Here is an 8140-nt window from a genome sequence, read left to right as displayed (position 1 = left end):
CACTTAAATCTCATTTAAGTCAAAACTAATTGTCCAAACTATTTTAAACCTCAAAAATTAGTCCTCACTAATTTGATGATGAATAATTAGTTTGATTTGGTGTTATTTGCTAATTTAATCGGAAAATCATAACTTTTAGGTAATAAATCAAAATAATTGAAAATATAACCAAAAATTGAAACTAAAAATTTTGAGGATTCTGGAACACTCCCAAGAAGACCAAAAGGTCAAAAATTTTGCCCAAAAATTTCGGATAAATTTTATGGAGAAAAAGATCGATATTTATCGGTTTTTAACCACTAAAACTAATAAACATCAAAACAAGGTGAAATCACATTTTAAATTTCACTTTTAATTTTTAAATCATATTTTTGAATGTAAATAAATTTATCAAGGGCAGAAACATCCGTTTCAAATTTATGATTAATTTATTTCACTATTATCGACTTTTATCTCATAAAATCAATAAACATGCAAAACTTCAAACCAACCTTCGAAATTTTATATACAAACTGTAGAAACTATATATGAAATAATATAAAAATTTCATAACCCGAATCAACATTTAACTATTTTTAGTTAACTCTTAACCAAAATTCGGCATTTTTGACTCGGTTTTCTACAAAAATCATTAAAAATAGCAAAATAACTTCACAAGTCACCAAATTTTAACACAAACCTTTTAAGATCAGTAGGTATGCATGCCCAAAAATTTTCGTGCTAAAACCTCTTCTAACACAAGCCTAGCTCTGATACCACTTGAAAGATCATAGATTCAAATTAGACTCTCTAATTAAAATCAAATTATCTCATAATTTGTTATTTTAGTGATCTATGTAACATGCATGCAAATATAAAAACATATTAAATAAAGATTAAGGAAATACAATTTCCTTACATTGATTTGATGGTAAATATGGCACAATCTAGATCACCTATCTAGATTGTTCTTGTGCTAATTAAAGATGGATGATCCTCCTAATAGAAACCTCCAAAGAGAAAGTCTCCTTCAAGAAGCACCCAAGAAAAAAACGCCCAACAATCTAACAAATATTAACTAGATATTTATCAAATATAACCCTTGATAATATTTAAATATTACTAACAAACTTAGTGAATATTTATTTTAATTACTAACAATTAGTAAGGGTTTTTATTATTTTAGAGAGATGAAATTTTCTTACACTTTCTATCACATGCAAATGTTCAAGTGTGTAAAAATGAACATAATCATAGAGTGTATAGGAGGGGGTGACCGGTTTTGGTGAGAGAGAGTGGAGTGTTGTTTTTGTCTTATTTTAATATGCCCAATGGAGCATAGTTTTGAAAAAAACAAAAGTATTATGGGAAGTGAAAATGTGTAAGTTGAATGATTGTGTCTAAAGCAACACACAATCCCATTTACACGATTTACATGACCCATTTACGGGTCCATTTTGGTTATTATATTTGTCGCACAAATACGTGTAATTTTATTCAAACATCGATTCATGTTTAAATGCTTCCCGATTAATTTTGCCCATAACACTCCGTAAATATACGTGTACCGCTACACATATTATTTACGTACTAATATTAATCACATTAATCATTAGTACAATTTTAGTGAATTAACAATTAATTAACTAAAACCCGTCTCATAAAATTTATTATTCAATTATCGCATAATTAAATAATAACTGTCGCGCCTCGAGTTCTAACTCGAAATCTCTCTAAAAAGGATCGACTAACCTTTTAGTCAATAAATCAAGGGACTAAATAAATTGTATCTCATACAATTAATTAGTTGTCAATTGGGGTTTTTTCCTTTAGGTGTGACCGAAAGAGGTCAGTTGATCACCGCCGTCACACGACAATAACGTCAAACTCTAGTCAGCCAACCGTTATCGATTTACGTTAATCAACTGACGAGGATCATAAAATAAATATCTTGATGATATTCCTTTAATGAGATTTATGAAGTAAACACACTATTGTGAAGGACACTAACTCCAACAATTTATTTAGCCGCGAAACAATGGTTGAAGAGCCTGGACAAGCACTAGTACAAAAAACCCCTACAGTGGCGGTTGAAAATGACCTTTTTGTGGCGGTTTTTATAGATTTTGGGTGCGCCGTATATCACGGGGTTGTATAGCCTTTGCGGCGGTTGTACAACCGCCACTATAGCTTACCTACAGTGGCGGTTTTTAAACAAAACCGCCATAATAGACTTATTTAAAACGACGGTTGTTAGACAAGAACCGCCGCTATAACTAATCTATAATGGCGGTTATAATTTGAAAACCGCCACCATAGCTATTTCAATAATATCAATGCCCCACTACATATTCTCTATAACGACGGTTGTTTTGACAAAACCGTCGTACAAGGTTAGAATAACAACGGTTGTTATTACAGAAACGCCACTAAAGGTAATTATAACAACGGTTGTTTAGCAAAGAACCGCCATTAAAGACAAAATATTTTCTAATTATTTAATTTTTTCATGTCGTTTCTAGAAGAACCATCTTAAAAAAAAATTAATAGTTTTTCAAAAATATAATTTTGTACGAAAATTTCAGCAGCACCTCCCCAAAAACTTGATAATTCCAAATATGATTCGGTAATCAATAACAAATATCTTTATATAATTAACCGATTATTCCAAGTCAATTACCAAAAGATCTTCAACTAACTAACCTATCAACAAAAATAATGCACCGACAACTCCAATTTCAAATTAATACTTAGCCGTAAGAGTATCCTTGCCATCTCGATAAATGAATCCAAAAGCAGCCAGCCAGTAGTGTCACTGAAACTCGTCCTTAGCAATTCGTACTCCTTGACCTTCATTTGCGCTCAATTAGTGCACCGTCTTTAGACATAATGTTAACCTGCCAAGACAACATCGGATTGGAATTTTTTAAACACTTTCTAAGCCAGCAATAAGAGATTTGACACTCCCAAGTAGAAAACTTACAGCATATTGATAAAATGCCTCATCTGTGTTTCTAACAGAAACCTTTCTAATAGATACACCACCTGCCAATGCTTCCAAATCTTGGTCTGTTCATAATCTGGTGCTCTTGGGAGTCGGAAGCATAGCTTTGTACATGAAAAAACCAATTAAGAAATACATAAGGAAAATGCGATTCAAGCTACTGAAACATTAGTGATTATGTAACAATCTCATTTTGAAGCACCTGTTATTCAACAAATCCACCAAATGCTGCTTCCTAGTATCATTTTAGCCTAGGCAGATTGTGAAAGTCACATGAAAAATTGATTGACATCTACACATATGACATAGATCAGCATTTTTTATCGCACTCAACGATAAATTTGATTCTTAAATTCAAGACCTTTTACATGACTGTTTGCCGAGAAGAAGTAGATGGGCATGGTTTCAATGGGGTAAATAATAGAAACAGGTAATTAATGATTGTAGTAAGAATCAGAGAATTAATCACTAACAAGTAAAGAGTAGTGATGTTAAAGAAGTTAACCGGGATAAAACGGAGTTGAACACCAGCAGCAGCAGCAGCATGGCAAATCGCATCTTCAATATCATAACATTCCAGACTTCCATGCAACAACGCAAAATGAGCTTCTGTTTTCACCAATTACTCAACGCCATAAACATTCACACAATATTCCCAGATCTAAGAATAAGTTAACTAAGATGAACTGAAGTAAAAGAACTTTAGCAATCAATAAGTAAACTGAAGTAAAAGAACATTTTTCAAGACCAATATTGACTAGAAAGGCTAAAATTCAAAAAATGTGACATTGGCATATAATCAAACAAATGGTGGGCATTCATCGTTGAAAAGAGTATCCGGATTAAGAGAGGAAGAAGCTCACAACAGCATTAAAAAGAGTGGATTTGCTGACGTTAGAGAGACAGAGAATGCCATTCTAAAAAATCTGCAAAAACAAAAGATCAATTTAGACAAGGCTACATCAATAATCTACTGCCATTTGGAATGGGTGGGCATAACCAAGGCACTCTTTCTGACCTGGTTGACACTACAGAAATTGAAGAAGACGTAGAAACAATAATCCCAAACCAAAAACTAACAACCCAACATAATCCTGAATCCAGATTGACTAAAAAATTACCCAAGGCAAACCTTTACAAGCATGATTGAAATGACCAAAAAAAACTTGGTTGGCAAGAGTTGTAAAGACTCAATTGAAAATAACTTGAACCAGTAATGACCTTAGCAACAGACACGAAATCACCCAAACCAGACTCCATTTATCACATGTTTACTATAAATGAAATACAAAAAGAAAAGGTTCCATCAGTCCATATTTACAGTCATAAGAAGAAGTCCTACTGACTGATGTATAGACGTATAGCCATAGTTCAACAGTATCATGAGTCCTCGGCTATTAAGCACATATTTTTTGAAGAATCATTCTAGAGTAAGGCATAACAGTTCCTTGTACATACCATCACAGCAGATGGAGAAAGTAAGAAAGAAACTACTCTAGCGCAATTTACAGTCACAACAGTTCCTTGTTTTCCGTTGCCACCCAGCACTATTCTACAGCGACGTGTATTACAGGTGACCATAAAAGAGCTTTACAGTTTAAGCATAACATCAGAGGAAGATATAAGTATGAGATCAAGTAACTGGACTAGGATTCAAGGGGCTCAAGATACAAGAACATCTTGAATATAAATAGATTAACGATAAAACCAAGCATTATAGATGCAACAACATATAGCTCACACTAAAGTTCACATTAACCATTCAAAGAGATGACATATTATAAGATTAAAGGGGAGTATACCCGAGCAGCAGGGTTTTCTTTGAGTAATATAAAAGCTTTGAGTGATCCTTTTGAAGTAGAAGACTCATGAGTGATGCAAGCTTTGGTTTCATGGATCGAAGAAAGTGATCCAGCACTTACAGGGGATTTTGGTGAAGAGAGGTACACCCTGCATATATCAAATCGCCATTTGGTGAATATCTAGTTAATCGCACACGAACGTACATAACTACGATTAACGACACCTCGGTTCAATTCCGAAACATCGAGAAACAAAATCTAACATTCAGAAGATTTATGAGCGTATCAGTTTAAATAAACATAGTTCTCAAATTTCCTAGTTCCAATGCTTTGTATAGAGAAGAGCACAAGATCACCAGCCAACTCTACTGGCAGTTCAGCACTACCATCCAGAATGGCATCATGGTCAAGTAATTTGAAACTTCACTTTAGCTACTACTGCGTGTCTAACTCCCAAACCATCTGACTCAACATAATACTACATCACTACCTTTAAGTACAAAAACCTGAAACTTTCTTCACAAATTAAATAGTCGTGTCAAACATCAACACCGTCGCGCAAAATACTTGTAGCTGAGTCAAAATGGTGCAAACAACCATATGAGAGTCGTCTCTATAACTTACAGATACTACTTAGAAATTAGAGTGTTAAGACACATCGCCTTCAACAGCCACTATCACAACAAGAAATTAGTCCCAAAATGAATTTGGATTGGCTATCTCATATAGTTGTTTGATTGAATCAAGTTTTGGTATTTATTCATGGAATCCAGAAAGCTTTCCAACCCTGATAATTCAATTAACAGGTAAATTTGAAAGAAAAACAATAGGACAAACTCAATTAGCTTAAAAATGATACCGTAAGTGCAACAGTCAACACGACAACATGACGTTCACCTACTCCGATGAAAGCATCAAGTTCAAAATTTCAGACCACAAAAACCAAAGTTGCCAACAACAACAACAACTTTAGAGTCTTAATCCCAAAATGATTAAGACTCATTTGAAATTGTCACGAACCGTTGCACACCTACAATATAAAATTGTAGGACAACCAAAGGAAGAAGAGGAGCGAGAATATGATAAAAAAAAAAGAGATTAAAAATAAAAAACTATCTAAGCGTACATGTATGATAACCAAATTTGCCATGACAACCACACAATTAGCCAACATTAACACTCAAAAAGACATACAATTTTACAATCAAACTACAAAATTTATACTATGATCAATTCATCAAAGGAACAATAATCTCCACTAAACTATATACTAAGTACTTAAAGAGGTGTGAAACAACATGATCATTCAATTAGAAAACAAATTTCAAATCTTGATGATACAAACTACCATAGTAACAATAACTTCCACATAATCTTACTACTCTCTTCGTTCTGCCCAATTCACTACATTTGGTCAAATCTAGTGAATTGGACCGAAAGGAGGGAGTACTACTTAACATTATCACTTAACAAAATCGATAGAGTGCAACTCTACCACCAAATTTACAGCGTCTAAACAATCAAATTAGATTAAAAATAAAATTAATTAGGGTTTCGGGTATGGGGATGATGAATTACATTAAGAATTTATTATTAATATAGTGTTTTGAATCATACCGGCGGTGTGTTTGGGAGCAGTTGCAGCCATGATCGGAGCGTTGAATGAAAGCAGCAATGATGGGGATGATGAGAGGCACGACGTTAGCGAGGGTGGCATGGTGGGCGAGCGTGCAGATCTGAGAGGTGTTGAGGGGAGTGAGAGTTATGGTGGTGCCGGTAGAGGGAGTGGAGCATGGGCGTTTCGAGAGAGAAACAAGAATGGAGTCTGAGAAATTGAAGAAGACGAAGAAACGGGTTTAAGAGGAAGCTAATCGTATAATGCTAAGGGGTTTAAGAGGAAACTAATCGTATAATGCTAAGTCGGTTTTAATTAGAAACCGACATAAAAACATATTATGGCGGTTTTTTAGCCCAAAAAAGTATAACTTTGTATTAACTTTTAGCATCATTTTTAACGTCGGTTGTTAATAAAACCGCCACAATTGACCTATGGTGGCGTTTCTTATTTGGAACCGCCATAAAAAGCTTATGTTATCACGTCGGTTCTTACTTAAACCGCCACTATAGACCTCCTACATACATAAAAATTTCATTCCCGCCAATTTTTTGAGTTTTTCGCGTCGTTTCTATCAGAACCGCCACGATAACTGCATCGTGATAGGGGTTTTTTCTACTAGTGAAGGCCACTCTTGGAATTGATTCATTCAAGAAGTTAGCACTTGCCTTTTACAAGAAGTACTACCCTCTGGAGAAAACCAACATATTAAGAGCCCAAATCACCGGGTTCAAGCAAAGAGATGAAGAGTCTCTATATGAGGCATGGGAAAGATTCAAAGATACATGTCGCTCTTGTCCTCATCCTGGGCTACGAGAATGGGTTCTAGTCCAACAATTTTGGAATGGGTTGTATGAAGATTCAAGGAATGTACCCAACATGGGTTCTAATGGAAGATTCACCGAGGTAGATGATAACCAAACTTGGGCAAAGATAGAGGAGATGGCGGTTCACAACTCTCAATATAGTAGGCCAAGAAAAGCTACTTAGGGAGGGAGACATGAAGTTGACTCCGTCACACAATTGAGTGCCGATTTGGGTGCCCAACTAAGCTCCCTTATTGACACAATGAACTTGCAATTTGAGAAAGCCATAGCCAAGATGAATAAAGCCTCTAAATCACCCAAGAACCATCAACATGTCAATGCCATGGTGTCAACATCTTCTATTTCAAATGGAGTATGTGAGAATTATGGAACTTTGGGACATGATCAACAAGAGTGTAGGGGCACAAATGAGCAAGTGAATGCTTTCCAAGCATACAAGAATGACACCCCTTACTCCAACTATTACAATGAAAACCCCAAATTTCACCCAAAATTCTCATACAAAAGCCAAAATGTTCAAAATTCTCAACCAACATACACCCCACCTCCAATGAGAAATCCTACTCAAAGACCCTTTTCAATCAAAACCAAGGATTCCATAACCAACCCTCTTACTATAACACCCTCATACTCCAAGTGCCTTACCAGGACCACTCAGGTATAAAGAAGTTACCATCTCGGTTTCCCGAGGCAATGATAATCATAAGACAATAACGAAACAAAGTTTAAATAGTATAAAGTTAAGTGAAAGATTACAATCCGGAAACCAAACTGATAAAATGTGAATACATGTTCTCCAAAAATCCAAATGTCTAAAAGCTAAACATAATGTCTGACAACAGCGGAAGACTCTTCTCACTGCAGTGATGACTCATCCCAGCTAGCCCATGTATCTCTACTCATACCTGCTCAA

General features: G+C 35.0%; 1 long non-coding RNA gene and 1 pseudogene across 2 annotated transcripts; both read right to left on the bottom strand.

Annotated features, from left to right (window-relative positions):
* Positions 1-2644: 2644 nt before the first annotated feature.
* LOC141609098 (uncharacterized) lies at positions 2645-3991 on the bottom strand. 2 transcript variants are annotated; one of them, XR_012527204.1, is made up of 4 exons: positions 3489-3991; positions 3186-3234; positions 2963-3087; positions 2645-2876 (listed from the first exon to the last, which is right to left on the bottom strand). It is a non-coding gene; the product is annotated as an uncharacterized LOC141609098 (long non-coding RNA). The 2 variants fall into 2 exon arrangements; XR_012527203.1 differs by lacking the exon at positions 3489-3991 and having other exon boundaries at positions 3186-3478.
* Positions 3992-7113: 3122 nt separating this feature from the next.
* On the bottom strand, positions 7114-7212 carry LOC141609757 (small nucleolar RNA R71; annotated as a pseudogene).
* Between the last annotated feature and the right edge of the window lie 928 nt (positions 7213-8140).

This window comes from Silene latifolia, chromosome 10 (genome assembly GCF_048544455.1).
Source record: "Silene latifolia isolate original U9 population chromosome 10, ASM4854445v1, whole genome shotgun sequence".
NCBI lineage: Eukaryota > Viridiplantae > Streptophyta > Magnoliopsida > Caryophyllales > Caryophyllaceae > Silene > Silene latifolia.
The sequence above is the reverse complement of the archived record's forward strand: the minus strand, read 5'-3'. Positions and strand labels throughout refer to the sequence as shown.